Raw genomic sequence first — 22,585 nt, 5'->3', positions numbered from 1 at the left:
ATGTTCAGAGTCCCATGTCAGTGCTGAAGTCAGAACGCAGCATCTTTCCTGCAGAAAGAATTACCGGCCCTGGAGACTCCTGCAGCAATATCCATGCTCAGCCCTTCCCTCCAAAGCTCCCAGCAGAGCAGAGCTGGCAGTGCCAAGGATCCCACATGTGACATCTCCCCCATACCACTACCTCTTCAGGCACACATGGAGTGTCAGGAACCCCTGGCACCAACCACAGCACCCAGCCCTGGCCACAGGCAGGGGCAGCCAGAGGCAGATACTGCTGCTGATGGGAGACGGGGACAGTGGTGTCACCAGCCTCATTTGTGCTGATGTACTGCAGGGTGTTCAAACAGGGTGAGCAGAGGGTGCCCAGAGCAGCACTTGGACCCTCGATGCCACCACAACACAGCCTGGCCAAGGAGGAAGACTCCAGCTCAGCACCAGAACATGCCATGTAATACCAGCCTGACGGTCATCCTGTCACCAGGCACAGTTTGGGGGGGGCGTGGCCCCAACCTGAGTGATGCCTGGGTCTTGGAGGCGTTCGGAGTGCAGGCACAGACACAGTGTGCTGACAGCCTCTGGCTCTGCCAGCTCCCTGAGCCACCACAACACACAGCATCCAGCACAAAAATCCACTCAGCTGCCTTTCCAGATGAGGACAAGGCTCTGAAGCGCCTCCCTCCACCCCCTCACTGGCCAGGCAGTGGGTGAGCACTATCACTAGTACAGAAATACATAGGGACTCAATTCATCCCTCTGGCTTCACCTGCTGTGCACAGGCATGGATTTGGTCAGGGTCTGCAGTGCCTCACCACCACATCCCCCACACCACGCCATCACTGGAACGTGATGACAAGCACAATCCCTGTCCCCTGGGCTCTGCATCCCTGCCTCTCCCCCACAGTGGCCCATGGAGGGACACGGTGCTGCCTCTGCAAGGAGCAGCACTAATCAGCAGCCTGCTGCCGCTGGACTGCAAGAGCTGGCCGTGCAGTTTCCAGAGCTGCAGGACACACACACCACGGTCTGTGCTGGTACAGTGCACCATGCCATGAGTGTGGGATGACCATGGTCATGAGGCAGTGCTGGTGCAGGCACTGGCATGGGTCTGGCAGCACCAGTGATGCTCCTGCTCTACCAAATATGCCCAGCCAAAGCCCTCACCACCACACAGGCACGAGCCATTCCATCCCACAGAGATGGACATCTCCCAGCCTCGGCAGGAATAACTCCCACTTGTTGCATTCCCTATCTAGAGAATCGGGAGCCAGCACGTGCTTGAATGTTGTTCTGAACTAACCCAGCTCCTGGCAGGCAGCTTCCAGCCTCTTGGATCAGCACAGGCAAGCACAAGTCCCAGGACATGCTGTGCAGAGGCTATGGGCAGCCCTGGCACCTGGCATCAGGGAAACAAGCAGCATTTTCAGCTGGTCCCCCCTTTGGGAACAATCAGTGTAAAACCAGCTTTGGAGATGGACTTATCCCCACCACGGGCATCCCAGCTGCAGCCTGGCCTTGGAGAACTGGACACTGTCTCCGGGTGAGTGCAGCTCAGTGCACTCCCTGCAGCAGCAGGGCTCAGCTCCTGTGAGTCTTTCATTTGCACAGGTGCAGTTAGAATAAAATAGAGGGATAACAATGGATGCTGGAAAGGTGCCTCCAGAGCAGGCAGACTGTTGGGAGAGGGAGGCATTAGGAAGCAGACGTGCATTCAGCCAGCTCCAGGACAGACTTGGCCCTGCTCACCTGAGCACAGCACCCACTAACCATGGCTCCAGCCATGACTGTGCCCCCAAAGCAGGAGCCAGGACAGGAGCCTGGGTGAGCTGGGCGCAGCACAGTGACATGCCGTGCCCGGAAGGATGCGCGGCGCCACGCGAGCGATGCTCACTCACCTGCACAGCCGCTGCTTCCTTTCCTCCTGGCTCTGCTAATCGCCTGCTGCTGGAAGAGCAGCTCATCCAAGAGTGGCTCTTTGAGAGAATCCCTGTCCCCTTGACGCACACAACCACAGGCACGCTCCCATCCTGGCCAGCATCCCCTGCTTCATTCCTCATCTGCCACCTCAGCATCTCTCACCCATCACCTCAGGTTTCTCACTTGCTCTGGGCTTGGCTCTTTTCTTTTTTTTTTCCCTTTTCTTTTTTCCTTTTTTTTTTTTTCTCTCAATCTTGTTTCTATAGAAACGAGATTAGCAGAGGGGGAAATAAACCAGCCCCATGTGACTCAGATTCCAACACTGAAGAATCTCCTGGTCACGCTTGCTGGAGCTTTACGTAACCACGAGTCTGCATGGGCTCAGCTGATGGGACCAGGCTGGGATGGAGGGACCAGGTTTGGATGGGGGGACTGAGCTCAGATGGGGGACCAGGCTTGGATGGGGAGACCAGGCTTGGATGGGGGGCTGAGCCTGCATGGAGGGACCAGGCTTGGATGGGGGGACTGAGCTCAGATGGGGGACCAGGCTTGGATGGGGGGAATGAGCTCAGATGGGGGACCAGGCTTGGATGGGGAAACCAGGCTTGGACTGGGGGGACTGAGCCTGCATGGAGGGACCAGGCTTGGATGGGGAGACTAGGCTTGGATGGGGGGACTCCGCTTGGATGGAGGGACCAGGCTTGGATGGAGAGACTGGACTTGGATGAGGGGAACCAGACTTTGCTGTAGAGGGACCAACCACCAGGCAGGATGCAGCAATGCTTTGGGGTTACCTCCCCTGGCTTTGAGCTTTCTGTGGCAGTCCTGATGCAACAATGTGCCACCAAACCCCACTAGCATCCTCAGAAGATGTAAGCCCCTCACACCCTGTTTGGCTACCTGTTGATATTGAGAGGGGGAGAAAGCAGAGAGTGCTGAAAACTCCCTGAGTCCCACTAAAACTTTTGGGGTGCCCAGGCAAGGTTGGGAAGAGGGAGGCCCAAGAAACCCCCACACTGCCAGGCTCTCCTGCCCCAGCCCTCACCACTCAGGAAAGTGGGTTTGGCTATCCATGGGGTCATGGGTGACCATGCAGGGAATCTGGTGAGCTGCAGCCAGCCACATATTTCACACTCCCCACATTCCTCCTCCACAATTTCCTAAATCCATGAGCACTGTCCATGAGTTGAGCTGTTCCACCACTGTTAGAGTGAGCAAAAGGCACAGGACTCTGCCCACAGTGACTTTCCAAGCCCTGGATGTGTTCCCTTAGCTCACAGATGGACACTGACTGCACATGGCTATTGCTGCCTGCCAATGCTGCCCACCCAGGCTTCTGCTGATGAACCCCACATCTGTACAGGACACTGGAGATCTGGGGCTCACCTCCACCTCCCAGGGCTGGAAATGGGAAGCTTGGGTGAGCTCCTGCTAGGACACAACAGTTCAACCCTAGGAGCAGTGCAGTGCCTTCCCCAAGGCAGCAGCACAGGAGCTCAGTTGAGCTCATACTCCCTGAGCAGGGCTGCAAGAGAGCATCTCAAAGGGGATCAGTTCTTGACCCAAAGAGTGGGGCATTGGATCCACACAGGGAGAGAAACTCGTCAGGAAATTCTCCAATTCCCATGTTTCCTTCAGGGATTCATTGTCCCATGTCTCAGGCTGACTCAAAGAGTGATTAGTCTCCGAGATCTGATGCCATTACAGCCCAAGGTCTGCCCACAGGCTATCACATCAGGGAATCTCTCCCCTGCTGAGCACCATGGTGTTGAACATCGCATCAGTGGAACAGGCTCCAGTTTGCTTCAGAACAGATCACCCATCACCTAACAGCAGTTTCAGAGGATCTCAGACTGGTTTGTATCGGAAAGGACCTTAAAGCCCAAGTTCCAACCCCTGCCATGGGCAGGGACGCCTTCCACCAGACCAGGTTGCTCCAAGCCCCGTCCAACCTGGCCTTGAGCACTGCCAGGGATGGGGCAGCCACAGCTTCTCTGGGCACCCTGTGCCAGCGCCTCAGCACCCTCACAGGGAAGAGCTTCTGCCTAAGAGCTCATTTCAGTCTCCCCTCTGTCAGGTTAAAGCCATTCCCCCTTGTCCTGTCCCTACAGGACCTTGTCCAAAGCCCCTGTCCAGCTTTCTTGTAGGTCCATTTAGTGACTGGAGGTTGCTCTAAGATCCATCCTTGAGTTTCTCATCAGCCAAGGTAAGGAGGAGTGGCAGCTCCACATCCCTCTTGCATTGTTGCCCCAGAGCTGCGGGGGGGGTGGTGCCCAGTGAGGGTTTTCTGCAAGGGGAGGAGAGTTCACCACCATGCTGAGGCTTGGCACAGTGGGGATGCTGCCAGTGGGGAAAGAGTGGCAGGAGTTGCAGGAGATGGTAATGAAAGCAGATGGAGGTCTCGACAAGACACAAGGCAAAATGTCTGACAGCCCTGGGGGACATTGCTGCAACTCTAGACAAGTTGACCTGAGCCCCTGAATGGTTCAGAAAACCTGACCTATTCTTCCTTGTGCCACAGCACATGTCAGTGTAAGCTGCCTCTTGGTTGATGAGTACCCTAAAGCTATAAAGAAGATAGATCAGAGCTGCAAAACCCCAATAAGCAGAACCCAGGGCAGCCCTGCAGTGACAGGGACTTAGGGAAGGGGCTTTGTGGCAGCAAATTTCTTGGTAGTCACCAACATTTGCCACGAACTGGGGGGGGCATAAGCAGCACTTAAAGCTTGACAGTGAGCGCTGCTTTGGCAGGCCTGGTGGACGCAGGCACTGACGCTGATGCTGGGCTGTCTTCCCTGGGAAGGACCAAGCTGGAGCCTGCAAGCTCTGGAGCAAGGAGCCAGGATGAGCAGACAGGATCCTCTATTTAAAGTAAGAGAAGAGGGTCACAAAAAACTTCCACCAGCAAAAATGCTTCGATATGTACAGCTAATTATAGTTGGCATTATCAGGCTTCATTACGGTTAGCAAGTTGGTGGCTGGTCTCTATTTCTGACCTGCCACACAAGGCGGGTAGGTACACCCAAGGATGAAAGGAGAAGGGAAGCAGGGGGAGAAGGACAGAGATACCTCACGGGTGTATTTAAAAAAGCAGCACAGCTGTTTCCAAGCTCGGTGGAATAGGAGGCTTTATTTGGAGGGTACTTACAAAGAAAACCAAGGAAAGAAATACCACCCATCCCTTCAGAGCAGCCTCTGGCAGCAAGCGGCGTGCCTCATGACCGTGCTTGCTCCAATCCCTTCAGCACCCTTCAGGTGTGCTCTGAGGTCCCACCCCTCCAAGCAGCAGCCTGGGCTGACTTTTCAGAGCAATTTAGAGGCCAAATTAAAGCAGCATTCAGAAAGAAACCAATCAAACATCCTACTTGCACTTCCTAAAGCCTGCTCCTGTTGGCCTGTCCAGTATTCAGCACTAGAGAGGATGCTTCACGAGAGCAGAAGCAAATGAACGCAGCAGCAAACCCTCGAAATGGATAGCATTTTTAGAACTTTTTTCTTGTTTTCTTCAAAAACCAGAGTTTTGTCAAACTCAGAGTATTTGCTGCAGAGAATCTGATGCTAATCCAAGCAGAAGGAACCATCTGATGAGTCCCAAATTAAAATGTTCCTTTGCTTAGGCTTTCAAACATACTATTTTAATACCCATGTACGCTCTGAATGGAAGGTAAATTTGCATGTCCTCCCCCTAAAAATTCTTTATCAAAACAATGTTTTTGTTCATTTGCATTTTGACAATAACTGTCCCCGCTCTGGCCAACAGCTGCCACGCAGGAACAGAGATGCTGGGCACGTGTGTCCACAGCCTGGTGCGTCACACTGCACCCTTAGCCCCCATCATGCTCGTACCATTGATGGGGACATGACCTGCAAAAGCATCATCTTCCTCCCTGGGCATCATCATCACCCATGGGCATGCACAGTCCTGTTGGGAACTCATCCCTATGGGGGTACAACTGGAAGCATCTCATGGACAAGCACAGTAAGGATGCAGTGGGACATGCTGCCAAGAGACCCTGCCCCTACCGATATGAATGTAGCCCATGAATGGGGCTGTGGGACTTGGGAAGAGGTGGGATCCTGAAAATGATATAAAATGATACAGAAGTTTCCTCTTGCTCCGAACTCTAAGGGATATTTAGACTGAGATCTCCTTGCACATCATCATGTCAAGTTAAGACACTATTATATCCAGTGAGCTGTAAAACAGCTTAGAAGAAGAGAAAGATCTGTGGGCACTGGTGGATGAAAAGCTGGACATAACCCACAGCGTGCACTTGCAGTCCAGAACCCCCTATGTGCTGGGCTGCATCCCCAGAGCGTGAGCAGCAGGTTGAGGGAGGAGAGTGTCCCCCTCCGCTGTGCTCCGGGAAGATGGCCCTTGCAGTCCTGATCCAGCTCTGGGGCAACAACACAAGAGGGACGTGGAGCTGTTGGAGCGAATCCAGAGGAAGCCACGGAGATGCTGCAAGGGTTGGAGCATGCTCTGGAGCCAGGGTGAGAGAGCTGGGCTGGTTCAGTCTGGAGAAGAGAAGGCTCCTTAAGGGGAGACCTTAGAGCACCTCCAGTGCCTAAAGGGGCTCCAAGAAACCTGGAGAGGGGCTTTGGGCATGGGCCTGTAGGGACAGGACAAGGGGGAATGGCTTTAACCTGACAGAGGGGAGACTGAGATGAGCTCTTAGGCAGAAGCTCTTCCCTGTGAGGGTGCTGAGGCGCTGGCACAGGAAATTCTCCAATTCTGCCTCCACAGGACAGGGCTTGGGGCAACCTGGTCTAGTGGAAGCTGTCCTGCCTGTGGCAGGGGTTGGAACTGGATGAGCTTTAAGGTCTCTTCTAATCCAAACCTTTCTGTGATTCTGTGTAAGCAAAGATCTTTTCCTGACTCCCTGCCACAAACCATATCATTGATGAGCGCTGTTTCATGAATGGCACATACCAGTATGCTTCACCCTCAAAATCAGCTTAATCTACTTTCAAAACAGAAATCCAGCCATCTACAGGCAACAGTTAAATAAAATCTACGAAATAAAATAGACAAGTATTCTTTTCCCTAGGAAAAATCTCCATCACTTTGCTTATTTTTAACAAGTCCATACTTTCCCTTTACTATTATTTGTAATGAAGACATAGCTCCTTCCTGAGCAGCAGGACAGACCTTGGCCTCTTCCAACTGGGCTGCGTGAGCATGCTTCACTGTATGCCTGCCAAGGCAGAGGAACAGACTTGGTCCCATCTTGCGAGGGGACAGGAGTGCTCTGTATCCAGCCCTGGCAGTTTTCAGAATATCCCCCCAGCAAATAAAACTTTTATCCTAATTAAAAAGATGATAGAAAATAATAATAATAATAAAAAAGACAAAATGACAGAACCCAACAAATCCTTTTCTATGTGTGCAATCAGTGTGGACAGGTGAGAAGCACCCTGGAAGGACCTTCATCTTTCTCCGCCCACTCTGGCAGCAGCTTAAGCTGAGCCCATGCCTGGCAAGACACCACGGTGTCATCCCAGCATCCTGCTATGCCCCAGCATCCGTGCCAAGTCTCAGCATCCCTGCCATGTCCCAGTATCCCCACCATGTTTCAGCATCCCTGCCATGTCTCAGCATCCCTACATGGCCCTGCATCCCCGCCACACCTCAGTACCCCCTTCATGTCCTGGCACCCCCACCATGCCCCAGCATCCCTCCATGACCCAGCATCCCTGCCATGTCCCAACATCCCTACATGGCCCTGCATCCCCCCCACACCCCAGTACCCCCTTCATGTCCTGGCACCCCCACCATGCCCCAGCATCCCTCCATGACCCAGCATCCCTGCCATGTCCCAACATCCCTACATGGCCCTGCATCCCCCCCACACCCCAGTACTGACTTCATGTCCTGGCACCCCCACCATGCCCCAGCATCCCTAAATGACCCAACATCCCTGCCATGTCCCAACATCCCTACATGGCCCTGCATCCCCCCCACACCCCAGTACCCCCTTCATGTCCTGGCACCCCCACCATGCCCCAGCATCCCTCCATGACCCAGCATCCCTGCCATGTCCCAACATCCCTACATGGCCCTGCATCCCTGTCCTGCCATCCCCATCTGCCCTGGCAGCTGTGACTTCAGCCTGCTCCCCCTTTGCGGGGCACAGGCTGCTCTGGGGCTGAGCCGTTGTTTAGTCTGAGCATGGCACTCGTGCTGGAGCTGGCTCTTGTTTGCCATGGCCCCGCATCCCATGCTGCTGCAGAAATGGAAAAGCTTGTTATGTTATTCTGGGCTGCCAGGCAGCCCAGCTTTTCCAAGTGCAGGAGAGCAGTGATGTGGTTAACACGAGCCTGCCGCAGACCCACAATGGTTTTTCTTTCTGGGCTGGCCCCAACCTCCTTCTGCGGACCACACTGAGATGGGAACGCGGGTGCCAGGAGCTGTGCGTGCATGTGGGAGTTGCCTGTGCACATGGAGTGCTTGTGAGTGCCTGCATGCTTGCACTGGGGGCTGCAGAGAATGAGCCCAGACCCTGGAGGCACCAGGATGTCTGCCCAGAAACACACCCCCAGCAGCATCCCACTGGCCTAAGGGACATGTCCCATGGGGACACACAGAGCCTGACCCATGCATGTGTTGCCTCCATCTAGAGCTGGGAGCTTGGTGGTCCTGGTGGCCCCCAAAGGGCCACGCAGTACCTCTGTGTTTCATTCACAAAGCTCCTCAAACTGGTGAAGCAGCACCTATAGAAGAACTACATACTAAAACCCAATCCATGGAGGATCCTGGCCTTTTTTTTTTTTTTTTTGTGAACTAACTAAAGGGAAAAAGGAGGAACGCAGAATTCCACAAGACTGACCCTAAGATATAACACTGATGTACATCAGCACCAAGTGGGAAAAACTCATCAAAGTATTTTCAGTCAGAAGAACAATGCCATAAAATGCCACCAAGTTACACACAGCTCTCTTCTGCCCTCTGTGCTGCCTCTCCTACAGAAAGTGAGTAGTTACAAGGGACAGCTGGGTCAGTCTATGGACCCCGCTCTGCTCTCAGGACCCTCCAGGTGATGAGCAGCAGCAATGGTCCTGGAATGGGTCCCAGAATGGACAGCAGGAAGATGTGTAGTTGTGGAGGCACCCATGGGACTTGTGCACAGTATGCAGTGCCCCCTGACGGTTCAGCTGCCACAGGGATGGATCTGGGCTAGGGACTAGGAGATGGGGACCCACCAGGTCAGTGTTGCAAAAACATCGCTCCATATTAAAGAACGATTTCCCTCAGGTTTTGGGAGCACGTCAGGATTTACAACCCAGCCTGCTGGGCTCTCTTGCAACAGTGCATGAATCTGCATCTTTTTCTGTTCCCAGAATCTTCAGTGCTTCCCTGTTCAGTGAGAACCTCTCACCACCCTACCCAAGGCACTCACCCATCAGCTTTGCATAGCAATGTGCACGGGGAGGCAGCACGCTGCTTAACAGCCCTTGAAATAACAGGGACAAGGAGAATGGAAAACACATCCCTACAGGCAAACCATAGCTCATCCAAACTTCCTCCCAGTCCAAAAGTCCCCTTGAAAAGGCATGACAGGGATTTACAAAGGTCCCTCTTGCAAGAAGGGGGAAAATGCAGGAAAGAAAAGCCCTTGGCGTGCCACCCCCCACGGCGGGGACGAGCTGCCAGGCTGTGAGGGACTTGAAGAGATTTGCAATGCAATAAAAACATTCCTGCCTGCGAAGCATGAAACCCCAAAAGTTTATGGGAAACCACTGTCTTCGGGATGTCTGCATATCTTCAGGCATCCTGGGAGCTGTAGTTCAAAGAAACCAAGAAAAAGCAAGCGATCGATAATGATGGTTTCTGGATGGAGGTTGTGTGACTATTGGCTCCCACATGAAAGCCTGAATTTCTGGGATGCTGAGCCCGTTTCTGCAGCCAAGTGAAAGGATTGCTCCTTGGCGTCTGGGGCATGAGAGACTCCAGCAACAAGGCGAGGGAGAGCAAGAGGTTCTTGCTGCCCTCAGGGAAGAACAAATGGCCTCAGCTCCAATAAGAATGACCCAAAAGCCAAACATCCATGATTAGGAGGAGGGATGTGCTGCAATGGGAGCCAAGCAGGACAGGCCAAAGCCACTTCCAGGGCCAGGAACCTCGCTGTGATCCATCAGAGATGTGGTCCCTGTGTGGGGCATGTCTCCAGCTAGTATCCAGCCAAGGACTGGCTGGATGAGGTGACCTCAGCGAGGGACTGCGCACGGGGATGGGGTCCTCCTCCAGGCTGCAAGAGGACCCAGCACAGCCATTTTCACCTGGTACTATGAAAACTATGGGACACCAGTCTGGGCTGCAGGGACTCAGCTAGTAAGCCTCAATCTCTGTGCCTCGGTTTCCACATTAACTCTTACTATCCACCTGTCCCCAAGCGTATAGGGACTGTCCTTTGCTGTTTGAACACCCACAGGGAGATGAGCTCCTCAGAAGCCAGCTGTCTACACTGCACCATGCCCAGCATCATTCAGTCACCATCAGGTGCATTTCCTCAGACCCCACCAGGCCAGCAAAAGGTGGTTTATTCTGACACAGGAGCCTTTTAATGTAAAAGAGTCACCTCCCAGCAGGAAAACTAGTGGCACTTAACATCCTCCAGATGAGACATTGCCCGTCAGCAGAGCTCTGGCACCTAAAATGCCCTTCATGCATGACCACACTGAGGGCAGCAGTGCAGGGACAAGGATGTGAGAGGGCTGCATCTCATCCTAGACTGAGCCTCAAGTGATGCAGATGAGACACTTTTGTTCCCAACCAAGAAATCCTGCGGCAAAAACCACAACCATAGGGCAAAGGCAGCAGCAGGGACATGAGCCACGGTGGGTGACCTTCTCACTATCTGCCTTTCATTGTGGGCTTGGGCTTCACACATCAGACCACAGAACTGCTCCATGGCTGTGCAAGGCCCTCTCTGCCTTTGGACAACATCTGCCCACCAACACAAGCACAGTGGAGACACACAATGACAAACCCATGATGTGAGGCTTGGCACTGGCTGACCTAAAACCCTAGCTTGACAGCAATGAAAGATAAACCACGGGATGGCTTGTCCTTGGAGAAAACCTGTAGCCCTGAAGAATCAAGAAGAGGTGGATTATACACGCTGTCAATAGCATGGGTGTTTTGCATGTCTCATCTTCCCCTCCATCCTTGAGCACAGAAAACATTGCAGGTTGTTGCTGTGAACATATCTCAGTGCACAGTGAATGATGCCTGCGGCTTGAGGACACCACGGCAGGCAGGTCCCACTGAACACAGCACCCTTCACACCTTGCTGCAACTCCACCTAGGCTATAGCCTTCCAGCTTTTCAGAGCAAAACCTGCCTTTTAATGCAACCAGCTGGCAGATCCACAGGGCACTGCAGCCAAGAGCTGAGTCTCTGGAGGCTCCAAAGAAAGATGTCTGTTTTCAAGAACAGTACAAAAGGGACCCTGAGACAGTCACTGCCATAACAGGTAAGATGAGAGACCTTGTCTCCAAGATTTAGGGCATCATGGTGTCTCCTGCTTCCTTTTCCTTGATTGTCAAACTCGCACAGAGATCCTGATCCTCCCTGGAACTAAATCCCAGGTTTACTGAAACCGTATCATGGACACAGCCTTTTCCCTGCTCTGAGGTGTCTCAGCCCTGCTTGGTACAAACCCCTCCTCCACAGGAAAGGGTCCCACCAGACAGGTGGCCTCCTGAACCTCCCTAGACCAGGCTCCCTACCTCCAGTCAATCCCCATGAGTCCTCGGCATGGGGCTGTCACTAACGCAGCACATGGGTTCAGCACATGGTGTGCTCCAACCCCCCAAGGCAGAGCATGGTCTTGAAATGGTTGCCCTGGCTTGCTTCAAACCTCAGTCTGGTGTCCTCAGTCTGTTCCACAGTACTGATAAAACCCTACTGAGGAAAATGGTGGGGCTTCAGGAACAGAACAGATGCTCAGCCTCCCATCCAACTCCAGCCAAAACATGGCTCCCCACCTGCAGCACATGCAGCAGCTCAGCCTTTGCTGCATATTCTCAGGCACCTTCAGTCTTCCCCTACACCACTCAACCCTGTTAGAACGGTTTTCATTGCACCCTGAGCCTCAGCAATGAGCAATGGGTATCTCTGAAGCAGAACCTCGGGGGGGGGGGGCGGAAGGGAGGAGCAGGATGCTGCTGTTCAGCCCATTTCTGAAAGGAAAAGCAACCATCTGGGTTCAGAGCATCTCTCAGCAGCTTGGAGGAACACACACATGCTGGCACGTTTTGATACGAGATGGCTCACTTCTGCCCAGAAACATAACTTAGGCCTCATGCAGTCACTTCACCGAGCCCTCTCTTTGAATTAATGCCACTTTTCAAATCAGACTGAAAGTGCTGATGTCCTTCCCAAAACTACTTTTTCCAAATGAGCCAAAGCAGCAAAGGGTTACTAACTAGGGATAAAATGAGGACAGGGAGGGAATGTGCTGTTCTTTGATAGGGACTGCTCTAATGAGCATTATAAAACTAAAGAGCAGAAAAGACTTAATGACTTCAACCCTAGAAAAGCTCCAGTCAAGCCCCAAAGCAAAACAGCAGAAAGGCAGGGGAAAGTCCAGTGTGGTCCCAACACCTAGGGCCATGTTCAGTGCCTCTCATCTCTAGCATCAGGTCGCTTGATTAAAGCGGAGGTCACCCAAGCCCCTCTGCTAGTCCTGGGCATGTTTTAAGCCAGCCATAACCTAGTCATGATATAGAAAGATCATTACAGTATGATCATGATAGCATGCTGAGAGAGCTGGGCTTGTTCAGCCGGGAGAAGAGGAGGCTCCTTAAGGGGAGACCTTAGAGCAGCTCCCAGTGCCTAAAGGAGCTGCAAGAAACCTGGAGAGGGGCTTTGGACAAGGGCCTATAGGGACAGGACAAGGGGGAATGGCTTTAACCTGACAGAGGGGAGACTGAGATGAGCTCTTAGGCAGAAGTTCTTCCCTGTGAGGGTGCTGAGGCGCTGGCACAGGGTGCCCAGAGAAGCTGTGGCTGCCCCATCCCTGGCAGTGTTCAAGGCCAGACTGGACGGGGCTTGGAGCAACCTGGTCTAGTGGAAGGTGTCCCTGCCCGTGGCAGGGGGTTGTGACTGGATGAGCTTTAGGGTCCCTTCCAGCCCAAACCAGTCTGGGATTCTATGAAAGGGCTGTTAGGTGATGGCTGATCAATGGCTTTGCAAAACACAATTCACTAAGAGCACCACTGCAGGCACTGGTTGTTGTCTTCTCTTTCAGCATGTCCTACCACCCACTTCCTGGGGACATGCAGCTGCTGTGCCTGCTCTCCCTACTCCTCCTTGCAGCTGGTTAATCCATGGAGAAGAGGAGCTGCCACACCATGATGCTCAGGCCTTGATGCTACAAGGGGATCGAGTTCTTATGGCCTTGTGAGTGGCACTTAGGTTTGCTTGAATGGTTGGCTTTGGTTTCCTCAGCTGCTGCAAGGACTCTGCTTTTACAGGACTAAGTCCAATCAAATGCTTAAGCATGTGCTCATCTACCTGGTAAGAGCAGCCTGTAGAGATCAATGCTTCAAAAAACACACTTTCCTGGATCAGGGCCACAGTGATGGAGCTACCACCACCAAAGCCATACCTGAACAGGACCTCCCGGTGCTGTCTCTCCCTAGGAAAAACAGCAGAGCTATACTGAATATCAACCTACATTTTAGGTCTTTCAAAATAAGCAAACCTCCCTTCCCCCGCAAAATAAGAGAAATCCTAGAAAAAACAGAGCACAAACTGTACCTTCACACATCCCCCACTGAGCGCCAGCCCAGGGCAAGCACAGGGAGCCTTGAGTCCAAAGACAGTCACATTTTCTAGGGAGCATGTTAGCACAGCCCTGGAGCTGGTGGTGACAGGTAAACTGGCTGCAGGGAGCCCCTGGACTTCCAGCACCATGCCGGGCTCAGCAGAGATGGGAGCTGGGCCCTGGCGGGACAGATGCTCTAAATTGGGAATGAAAACATTCCCTCCCCCCCCGCTCAGCAGAAGCGTAGGCTCAAAGTGAGCCCTTGTCTGGGACAGCCAGTGGGCGAAGTGAGGCGACGACGACAGCTCCACCGGAGTCCAAAATATACTCGGCAACTTGTTTTGAGTTACCTTACGCAGGGCTTTAAAAAAATCACTTAAAAATTTCCACCCAACCTGGCTGCGGAGCAGCAGGAGGACCCTGGGTTGCGTTTCCACCAGTACGGTGATTCTGATCTGAATTTCCACCCACCCCATGCACCCTGGGTAGTGAATAGAGAGAAATTTCAGTGTGGAAAAGAGCCACGGAGATGACAGCCACCCAGCATATGCTGATCTTGAGTGATGACCACAAAGGCACCTGGCTGGAGGTGGGAGCGATGCACCCTCCCGCCACCCCAGTCTTTGCCTCACGGTGCCCGGACCCCACAGGCCGATCAACCTTAGATAAACCCCCAAAGGTTTATCTCGCTGCACAAGCACCACAGTGCAGCCTCCCTTCCTCACCCCCTGGCATTGAAAGCTCCTGCTCATGGCTCAAATCAACACAGCTGCATTACAAACAAACCTGTAGAAGGGAGAGAGAAAGAAAGAATCCCTAAAGGGATCTGGAAGGTACTGAAGGAGCTAAAAATAAGCACTGCCAACAAGTCAGTGTAGAACCAGAAAGCTAAAATCCCTAATAATAGAGGGTTGCCAGCCGGAGGAGGGAGACGCCTAGCACCTCACACTCTGGCTCTGCCCACCAAGGCTCCTGGGGAGAGCAGGAGCACGGAGACCAAAGGGGCATTGCTGCTTCTCAAGCAATAGTGGGTAATCTCCAACAGAGCCCAACTCTCGGGCAGGACAATGTGGCACTGAGGTTCCTTGATGCCTTTTAGCCTTGTGTTTTCAAATCACGTCTCAAGATGGGCCAGCAACTGTGAAGAACCACGGTGCTTGAGCCAAACTCCTCAATCCCTCCTTCTCTCCCTTCTAAGCTCCAGAAATCAAGCCAAATCCGGTGTCCTTTCCAGTGCTGGTCACCATTTTTCCCACATTCCTCAGGTGACAGCAGTCCAGTCTCAGGGCTCAACTCCATAGCTTAGCTCTGCTATTCTCTCCCCTCCAAGGATGTGTGCCCTGACCCAGGCTTTACACCCCCATGAACATGTGTCATCATAGGCCGAAACCTCAGCACACGGGCACAGTGATCCCACAGCTATAAGGCAACAGAACCATTCTTGGAGAGTGTGTCAGAGGCTAAGGATGGCAACTCGCTTGCAATGAGAAATTCAAATGTGAATTTCAAGATACCACAGGACCAGAAAAATCTGCCCTGGATGCAACTGTGGTAGACGAGGAGGGTGGAAGAGCCCTGGGTTTATCCACCAGGCTCTAAGAGAAATCCAAGCCCATTGGAAGGTCCCAGTGCAACGGCTTTTGTTCTCCGTGTCCCCAAGGCCTGGAGTGGGAAATGCATCCCCAAGGTTGATCGGGAAAGCCCCCATGTTTGTGCCACCCCAAGCCATCACGCTGCCAACAACACCTCCATGGCCAAGAGGACATGTACTGCTTACACCCATCCATCCTTAAAGCCAACATCTTCCTCCTGTCCCCAAGGCAGCCTCGGCACAGGCCTCCTGGTGATGAAGGGCAGCACTGGAGGGACACGAGGCAATGACAGGCCAAGCGGGAGCAGGGTAATCTGATGACTTGCACTTGCCTCCCCCAGCCCGGTGGCAGGCTCGGGTGACTAATGCTGCAGGAAGGGGATGCTGCTCTCCTGACACAATACACGCTGTTAATCCTGCAGGTTTATCTGTCACTTCCGTGCCAGCTGCAGGAGCCAGCACCATCCTGTCCAGCTCCTGGAGCACTCCCATGGGAATTGCATGACCTCCAGCTCCCTATGTGCCTCCCAGCTTCCCTATCCGCTGTCCCAGCTCCTCCTTTCTCTTTCCTCTTCTTCAATAAAAGCTCTTGGAGGAACAAAGCATGTCAATGGAGTGTTTGCTTAAATAAAATGAGCTGGAAATGAGTGGGAGCCTGAAAGTTCATTGCCTGGGCTCAAAGAGGGAAACAAGGCTACAGCATGGATGGAAACTCATACCTGAGGTCAATGCAGACACAGGGCACCCCGCTGCAAGGGCAGGGAACCACAAAGTGTAGAAATTCCTAGATGGGGCAAAGTTCCCAGTAACTCCCAGCCCTCCTCAGTGCCTCCCCACCCCACTGCTCCATTTGGGGACCCCTGTGCCCCCCACCACCATCGGCAAGCAGGACCAGGACTCACCCTGACCTGCCCGTCACTTGCACACCAAGCACCTCACCTCCATCTCTGAAGCAAGAGCCCTGGACAAGCCCAAAGGATGTCCCCGGGGACACAGACACCAGGTCCCACAGGCAGCACTGGCTCTTGGTCCAGAAGCCCCACAGGCAGATAACCTGCCACTGGTGATGGCCTGTGCCATGCAAGTGCTGGGGCATGCGGCTCACCAATAACCCAGCTCTCCAGCTCAGGAATGTCCAAATAAATACAGAAATACATAAAAAGGCCATAAATAAGGTTGCCTGAGATGGCTGTTTGTCTCCTGCCTGGCCAGGATCCCCTCTCCCCTGTTGCTGTTTGCCTTGGCAGATGACAGCTGGGTAATTTGTTTCCATTGCAATGAAGTCCTAATTAACTGGAATAAACTTTTTACACTAAGTGTGTTTGTTTAACAAACTGGCTCTTTCAGAGCCTCACCGAGACCTGATTGATGCATTTCAGGGGAGTGGAAACATGCTGGGTGCTTGGACATTAAAGCTGCAGTGTTTGAGCATGCCAGGGCTGAAAGGGCTCTCTCTGTGTTTGGGAAATCAAAACTGACACCTCTGATGTCTGGCCTAGGATGGAGATTTCAGCATGGCCTTTGTGTACAAATATTCAGGGTTTCACATTCACTATGGCTGACACCCCCTCCCCAGTGTCCTCACTGCTCAGGAGAGCAAGGTCTTGTGGCAAGGAGATCCCCTAGGACCATGCTCTGCACTGGTGTGATCCATCATGTGGTCCAGCCTGACGCTGATGGATGATCGATCATCATCCATCAGGTCCATGATGCTGATGCTGATCCACATAGCGGACCCACTGCTGACTGTGATGGACGTGGTGCCTCCTAGTGACAGCACTGGTGGCTCTAGCCAGCCAACAAAATGCTAAAGGTGGGACCTCCACAGGATGCTCTCAATAAAGCAGGACTGATGTCTTCAGCAGCAGCCATGCTGCCTCCTCCCCACCTTCAGAGATCGGCTTCATCACTTGTGAAGCCAGTGATTTGCAACAGCGACACTAGGGCAGCTAGAAATCAGTCTGAGATGGTTAGAAACTGGTTAGAAGTCTGAGACTAGTTTCTGGTTGTCCTGGGTTCAGCAGTAGCAGTCATTTTTTCCCCTTCTTGGTAGCTGGTGCAGTGCAATGTTTTGACTTTCAGCTCGGGAACAGAGCTGATAACAAGCAATGTTTTGGTTTGGCCAAGGACTTTGTGAGCCTCATGCTCTGCCAGGGAGGAGGGGAAGCCAGGAGGAAGCAGAGACAGGACACCTGACCCAAACTGACCAAAGAGGTATTCCATACCACAGCACGTCATGCCCAGGAGGTGACTGGGAGTTAGCCGGAAGGGCTGGGGGACTGCAGGGTTGGAGGAGGTATCGGTCAGAGCTTGGTCGGGCTGGGGGGGGCGAGTTATCGGTCGGCTGGTGGTGAGATGATGTATTCTCTTCCCTTGTTATTTCCTTTATCATTATTATCATTGGTGGTAGCAGTAGTGATTTGTGTTATACCTTAGTTACTAAACTGTTCTTATCTCAACCCGTGGGAGTTGCATTCTTTTCGATTCTCCTCTCCGTCCCTCCGAGAGCAGGGGGAGGGCAAGAAAAGGGGGGGAAGTGAGCGAACGAATTACCTGACTGGGTTTAAACCACGACACTGGTTGAAACCAGGACTCTCAGCAACACTCACCAGCTGTGAGGAGCCCAGGGACACAGAAGCTTCATAAAAGCCAAGAAGCAGATTCCTCCTCATCCTCAGAGCCATCCAGTTGGTCTGGAAATGGCAAAACCAAGCAGCCGCATGGCAGATTTGGTATCCAACACAACCAGGTTTGGCAACCTGGCCCTCACACAGGTGGTCAAAATGCTGTGCATCCAAAGCTTACTGGAAACATCTGGGAGCAAGGGAAACATATGGAGATAGTAGCTCTTGTGCTGTACCTTCTTTAGGAAGATTGTTGCCAAGAGCTGAAAGACCCACAAGACAAGCAATGCTAAGGCCACACATTTGGATCCTGCCTGGAATGCTGAGCCCGCACCTGGGGCCCGAAACATAAGAACATGGAGCTTTTAGAGTGAGTCCAGAGGAGGCCACAGAGGTGCTGCAAGGACTGGAGCAACTCTGCTCTGGAGCCAGGCTGAGAGAGCTGGGCTGGTTCAGCCTGGAGAAAAGAAGGCTCCTTAAGGGGAGACCTTAGAGCAGCTCCCAAGTGCCTAAAGGGGCTCCAAGAAACCTGGAGAGGGGCTTTGGACAAGGGCCTGTAGGGACAGGATGAGGGGGAATGGCTTTAACCTGACAGAGGGGAGACTGAGATGAGCTCTTAGGCAGAAGTTCTTCCCTGTGAGGGTGCTGAGGTGCTGGCACAGGGTGCCCAGAGAACCTGTGGCTGCCCCATCCCTGGCAGTGTTCAAGGCCAGGTTGGACGGGGCTTGGAGCAACCTGGTCTAGTGGAAGGTGTCCCTGCCCATGGCACGGGGTTTGGGACTGAATGAGCTTTAAGATCCTTTCCCACCCAAATCAGTCTGTGGTTCTGTGATCTGCCAAACGGTGGCTTAGGATCCAGGACAAAAGCTTTGATTAAAAGAAGGACAGAAGAGGAACACAATGGGAAACAGATGACCAAACTGGTGCTTGAAGAGGGCACACAGAACTACCTTGCTGACTCTGGCAAGACTTCCCATGCAATGGAAAATTGCAATGCTGCACAACTCCATGGTAGGGCCTAGGTCATGAGGAGCCCCAAGCTGAAGCTGTATTTCAGCTTTCTAATGACATAGCTGTATCAGTAATAAGCATCTCTGACATCTGAGGGGCAGAATGAATGCAGCTGAGCCTTTCCTCCTTGGGTGCTTTTTCCTTCTTACATCATACCACAAAGAAAAACCTGTAACAGCTCCTGTTTGAGAGCTGTCAGCTCCAGAAGTTTCCTTTAGGCATTCAAGCCTTTTGGAAGGTTTGGCTTTTCTATTTTTAAATGTGGAAATGGGATTTTGCAGGCCCTGGGGTTCCTTTTGACTCCTTCTCCAGCCTGTTTCCTGAAAGCAGTGCACACAATTCCATTTACCGTGCAGCAAGAAGGTGTTTTCTTGTGGCTGAGGGTTAGCAGCCTCCCACAACCTCTCATTAGAATGTGCCAAAGTCTTGCCAAGGTCTATCTCCCTGTACTTTCCATAGCTTGATTCAGTCAAGTCTTTAATTAGGTAGAAATACCATTCTCCAGTATTTCTTCAGTAATTATTATAGGCTCAGCCTACCTTCAGTCATACCTTCTGGATGTGTTGACAGCCATAAGTGGCAAGACTGATGGCACAGATCTGAGCTAGCTGTCATGGAGAGATGAGGCACTTCTGGAGGAAGAATTAATTTCCCCATAAATTACATGGTGATGCTGGAGGTGATGCCCTTTTACATGATGTCCCAAGCCTGAAGACACAACCAAGCACCTGCACCCTTGTCCCTTCCCACTGCACATCTTCTGGGGGTCACTGTGCTATTCTGAATCCTGTCTTTGATAATGCCAGAAACCTGCAGAAAAGCTCAAAGCCTGAGATATCTGCACACACCGAGTCGTCAGGATGCAGTAAAGACAATAGCATTTTCCTCCTTTAATGTCCCCAAACACCCTGTTCCCTGAGAAAACTGGTGTTACCTACATGTCTCCTCACAGTCTTCTCAGTACAGACCAAGTAAATCAGTGTATTCAGCCTGATTATCCCTCCAGAGCAAAGAGCCATAGGATAAACACCAACTCCAGAGCTTGGGGACCCAGCCAATTGCCCTCAAGGTTAATGCTGTTTTTTCCACCACCACCAGCAATCTGTGCTTCTTGGGAGCTCAGGTGGCTCAGAGCCCCAGGGTCTCCACCCACAGCATACATCCTGCTCTGCTTGTGGTGCATACCAGTGCAAAGCAGTAAACAACCATGCTGGAGACAATCACAGAACTGTTTGGGTTGGAAGGGACCTTAAAACTCATCCAGTCACAACCCCCTGCCATGGGCAGGGACACCTTCCACTAGACCAGGTTGCTCCAAGCCCCGTCCAGTCTGGCCTTGAACACTGCCAGGGATGGGGCAGCCACAGGTTCTCTGGGCACCCTGTGCCAGCGCCTCAGCACCCTCACAGGGAAAAGCTTCTGCCTAAGAGCTCATCTCAGTCTCCCCTCTGTCAGGTTAAAGCCATTCCCCCTTGGCCTGTCACTAAAGAGAGTGGATCACTTTGGAAGTACACTGCAAATAGTCTTTCCCAACTGATGATGCCTGATGGTGGGCTCAGGATGCTCTTCTACAGAACAGCACCACTGGCAGGTGAGCATAGGGCAACCTCCGGTGCTGCCACACTGCAAAGTGCTCAGATACTCTCAGGTTGGCCCTGGTGAGGCTGGTCTTGGGTGAGGACAAGCTGCTGAAGATAGAGCAGGCTGCTGTCGGTGCTGATGGTTCTGTGGCCCAGCTGTGTGACTAGCACCACAGATGAAAGCATGGAAAGAAAACACCAGAACTGAGCATTTGAGTAAAAAGATCTCTAATCTGTGGTTGTTCCAGGACAGAGTATCAGAGCCCTTACTCCTGCTGTGCTGATAGGCAAAGCAGCAAGCTCTTGAGATGATGTGAGGCAGTGAGGTTGAGAAAGGAGCATGAGGAATGGGAAAATTTCACTCACAGGCAGAAATTCAACACACTTGACATCACTGAAACCTGCTATGACTATTTATATGATCAGAAGTCTGCGTAGGAGGGATGGCAGGGAAGAAAGAGGAGGGCACTCAGTGTTTACAGTACATGCCATTATATTCTTTTCTTTAGAACTACAGACCTTTTAGCAGTCAGTTCTTGAAGAAATACACATTTACCTTCTCACCAAGGACTGGGAAGAGGCACAGTACACCATACCTGAGCCAGCACAGGAGCTCAGCCTTAAATATATGTTCTTAATGGACTGAAAGAAATAATGTGTTACAAAGGACTTGGGTTTGTGAGTCACACACACCAGGAGACTCATGGAGCCAGCAGTAAAATACCACATGCATTTCTAAAGACTGCAGTTGATAACTTTTCAAGACAGAAGTTAATGCACTGAATGTCTGTAAAATCCTAATTTCACAGTTAGGAAAACTCACTTAGAAATCCTCTTTGCTAAATGAAGGCTAAAAAGTGGAACTGGAATGTACAATAAAGAGTGGTCAATACAAATTTAAAAATACAATGTGTAGGTAACTGATAAGGGAAACTAAAGGAGGGGAAAATGCATGGCTGGAGATGCCAAATATGCTACTGAGAGACACACACTCTAGCAATAGGTCCCTTTCCAGAGAGCAATGGGACCATTTTTAAGCAGAGACTGTAGGACTGCTCATAATGATGCAGGAAAAGCAAACACTCAGTAGATATTTATTCTGTGTTTGGGGAAAAAGGGTAGTGAAGTACTTTCTAGCAGAGATGAAGCTTTCCAAAACCATTAGTATACTCACCTGCACCCAAATACACTAAACCAAATACACTAAGCAGCCAGCACAGATAATGTCCCTGCAAAGCTGGGGAGGGATTTCTGGGCCTTGCTGCTTGTTTTGAGCAAACCTGGAGCTGCCACGTTCAGATGGCAAATGACTCCTTCACAGCAATATTCCCAGCCAGCAGTGAAGATGACCTAGTTATTTACTAAATGGTCAGCCTGATATAAGACCCAGAAGGCAGGGCTCACCTGGAATTAAATTAAGAAATAATTAAAGGCTGTAAGTTATAATTAAAGTCACTCAATGTGTCTTTGTTGAACAGAGATCTCATCAAATGAGCCTGATGTCACTCTAACAAATATAGGCTGAGCTGAAAAGGCACCACATATGTTAGTGCTGTGCAGGCAGAGTGCACTAAGTGCTTCTTGACATCCTGATTTTAGAAGACAGGACTATACAGTACCAATAAAGCAAGTTAAATGATGAAGAGATGGCTGACAAGTCTCAATCAGAAACTGTCAATGGAGCTTCACAGGGAGCATGCTAGTCAACACCTTCATCGATGAGCAAGGAGAAAATACAAAATACTCACCCCCAAAAAATCAGCAGCTGACAGGAAGATTGATGTAACAGTAAATATTGATGTGGAGAGAGTGAAATGTGGGTTGCTTGGTAATGCTGAGCCCATTCAAACACTGTATATGTTAATGCAGAATGACACACCTATGGAGAAGGATTTCAGACCGTATTTATGAACATGGACTGTATCCCAGACAAGAAAGAGCCTCCAGAAAGGCTTGAGGTCACCATGGGTGACCAACCCAACACAAGGCTCTAATGTGATCCTGTGATGAAAAATGCTGATGCAGTTCTTGGGGGAGAGGAGAGTTACACATATTGCACTGTTCAGACAGACGCAGAAGTGCTCCAGTGAT

At 51.7% G+C, this 22,585-nt stretch overlaps 1 protein-coding gene across 7 annotated transcripts in view; it reads right to left on the bottom strand.

Annotated features, from left to right (window-relative positions):
• LOC134160218 (ankyrin repeat and fibronectin type-III domain-containing protein 1-like) overlaps positions 1–22,585 on the bottom strand; it is a 182,054-nt gene that overhangs the window by 43,651 nt on the left and 115,818 nt on the right. For 2 of the 7 annotated variants that reach the window (XM_062612018.1, XM_062612019.1), the window contains exon 1: positions 1,893–2,259. The exons of the other annotated variants lie outside the window; for them this stretch is intronic. The gene's annotated coding sequence lies outside the window, so the exon portion shown is untranslated. Of the gene's footprint in view, positions 1–1,892; positions 2,260–22,585 lie in introns of those variants that run through there. 7 annotated transcript variants of the gene reach the window in all.

The sequence above is a fragment of the Pezoporus occidentalis genome, unplaced genomic scaffold (assembly GCF_034315485.1).
Source record: "Pezoporus occidentalis ecotype Australia unplaced genomic scaffold, CSIRO_AGI_Poc_V1 ctg158, whole genome shotgun sequence".
NCBI lineage: Eukaryota > Metazoa > Chordata > Aves > Psittaciformes > Psittacidae > Pezoporus > Pezoporus occidentalis.
The sequence above is the reverse complement of the archived record's forward strand: the minus strand, read 5'-3'. Positions and strand labels throughout refer to the sequence as shown.